The sequence below is a fragment of the Octodon degus genome, unplaced genomic scaffold (assembly GCF_000260255.1).
Source record: "Octodon degus isolate 3935 unplaced genomic scaffold, OctDeg1.0 scaffold00078, whole genome shotgun sequence".
Taxonomy (NCBI): Eukaryota; Metazoa; Chordata; class Mammalia; order Rodentia; family Octodontidae; genus Octodon; species Octodon degus.
In genome coordinates, this window is record NW_004524654.1 from 8,661,650 (window position 1) to 8,664,415 (window position 2,766).

The window sequence follows — 2,766 nt, forward strand, 5'->3', positions numbered from 1 at the left end:
AAAATAAAATAAAAACTGTCCTGAATGGCTGGTCCACAACTCCAAACCAGAAGCAGAAAGGAATGGGGGAGGTGGGCTGGGGTTTCCTCCAACATCACCAAACCCAGAATGCGGGGCTCTCCTCGCTCACACCCAGGCTGTGGGCCCTGGGCCAGCTTGTAGGTGTCCTCATGGCGTCTCCCCTGGGGCCAGGAGACCAGCGAGGGCAGGAGGGCCCGGTGACAAATGGAGCCAGAAGGAGGTGGAGGCAGGCAGGCACCACCGGCTGTGGGTGACAGTGCAGCGAGCTGGGGGAAGGGTGGGCAGTAGTGCAGTAATGGGGACGCAGCCCGGGCCGTCCTGAATGGCTGGTCAGGTGGCAGCTGGCAGTCTGAAGGTTGCTCCTGACCTAAGCTTGGGTAGGGACTCACACATGGGTCCTCTTTGTGAGCTGGGGATCCTCATCTACCAGCTTGGACTTGAGGTGCTCCTTGTAGGCCAGGATGTCTTGGGGCTACTTGGTGATTGCTTCTCACAGACTCAGATTTCCTGCGCCACCTGCTGAAGGAGCCTGAAGTCATGGCTGACCAACATCATGCCACCCTCAAACTCATTGACGGCATCTGCCAGCGAGTCAATGGTCTCACTGTCCAGGTGGTTGGTGGGCTTGTTGAGGAACAGCATGTGAGGGTTCTGCCAGGCCAGCCAGGCCAGACACACTCGACACTTCTGCCCGTCCGACGGTTCTGGATTGGGCTCACCTGCTGCTTCCCAGTGAGGCCCTAGCACCTGATGATCTTCCTCATCTCCTTCTCTTTGATCTCAGGATAGTACTTCATCATGTACTCCAAAGGCGAGAGGTCCAAGTCCAGCTGCTCTTGCAAGTGCTGATGTTAACAGCCTATCTTGACGTGAGAGTGCTTTCAGATCACCCCGTCTGTGGGCATCAGCTCTCCAGTTAGCAGCTTCAAAAGAGTGGATTTTCCTGCTCCTTTGGGCCCCCCAAGAGCCACTCTTGTGTTGAGGTCAATACCGAGTTCCAGGTTATTATAGATGCAAGGCCATCTTTTGTGTGCTTAAAGCTCACATTCTGCGCCATAATGACAGGTGGAGGGATCTTGCCACACGGGGGGAAGTAAAATGAGAGCATCTTGTCACTCACCACCCTCTCTGTCACTTCTGAGGCCATCATTTTCTGTAGCATCTTTTTGCTCTGGGCCTGCTGGGCCAGCTTGGCATTGCCGTGACCAAGCTGAGCAACGTAGCTCTTTGTGTGTGTGGTCTGGTCCTGCTTCCAGTGAAACCTTCATCTGGTTCTCCTCCAGCTCCAGCTGGGTCTTCACATAGTGGTCGTAGTTACCCATATAATACTTCAGCTTCTTGTTTTACATGTGGATGATATTGGTGCAGACTCCATTCAGGAAATCTTGGGTAGGGGACCCAAAGGACCAGGATGCGCTTAAAAGTCTTCAGCTCCTCTTCCAGCTCATCCAACCATCTAAATCCAAGTGGTTGGTCAGCTCGTCCAGGAGCAGCATAAAGGGCCAAATAAAGAGGGCTGTGGCAAGGACGACACTCATCTTCCAGCTCCCGCTGAAGTCTTTCAGCTTCTTGCGCTGCATGGCTGGAGTGAAACCCAGTCCATGTAAGATCCGCGAGACTCTCCTCTCTGCCTTGTCAGCGTCCAGCTCCTCCAGGCGCTCCTAGAGCTCCATGAGCTGCTCACACTCCATGTCCTCGTGAGCCAGGCGCTTGGCCTCCCACTCCAGCATGGCCCGCTCGGTGTCTACCTCCATCACACACCACAAGGATGTCGTGTCACTCTGGGACATCTCGCGAGTCAGGTGGTAGATGTCAGCATGCCTGGGGATGGGCATTTCCTGCTTCCCGATGGTGGAGAGCAGTATGGACTTCCCAATGCCATTTAAGCCAATAAGACCATAGTGGCAGCCCAGGTTTAATTCCAGTTTGGTGTCACTGAGCAACTGTTGTCCGTGGAGAGTGAGCGAGAGGTTGATGATGTGGACATCAGTACTGTTGGGGTGCGAGGTCAGGACCCCAGTAACAGCATGAGTAACAGCTTTCTTCATCTTGAGGTCCTCCAGCTCTTTTGTCAGCAGATCTACTTCTGCGGTCTCACTGCCGTTGGCCTCTTCATTCTTCTCCTCTGCCTGTGGTTCTGTGACAGCATCTCTATTTTCTTCGTGTCCCTTTTTGGGCCGCTGCCAGTCTTTGGCAGCTTCCTTCTTCTTGGCTGCCTTCTTCTTGGCCAGATCAGAAGGCATGGTGCTGAACCACAGAGGCACTCACTGTCCTGTCAGGGAGTCGGGCCTCGCCGCTTGGCCTCTGTCGCAACCATTCAACTCTTTAGCTGCTCCAATTTTGTAATTTCTTATTCATTTGCATATCTTGTATCTGTGTCTTCAATAAAACATTGATTGATGCACTATGCCTGGTTTTAAATTTTTTTTTTTTTGAGACCGGGCCTACTAAGTTTATAAGTTGGAGCTTAGTTGAGGCAGGGCTCAAACTTGAGGCATTTCTGCCTCAGCTCCTGGAGTGCTTGGATACAGGCTTAAGGAGTAGTTGATAGGGGTCCTTTATGGAGGCAGCAGCGGCATGTAGTAAATTGTGAAGTGTCAGGCAGCAGCTAGGGCTTGTCAGTGCATGTTCTTTAGCCTTCTGTCTCGGTTACTCTTCTTTTGTTCCTGGGACAAAATACCTGACATCCACAATTAAGGAAGGAAAGTTTTATGTAGCTCACAGTGGAGATTTCAGTCCATACTC

The 2,766-nt window shown here is 52.4% G+C and overlaps 1 pseudogene; it reads right to left on the bottom strand.

Moving 5' to 3' along the window:
* Positions 1-406: 406 nt before the first annotated feature.
* On the bottom strand, positions 407-2,310 carry LOC101575987 (annotated as a pseudogene).
* Between the last annotated feature and the right edge of the window lie 456 nt (positions 2,311-2,766).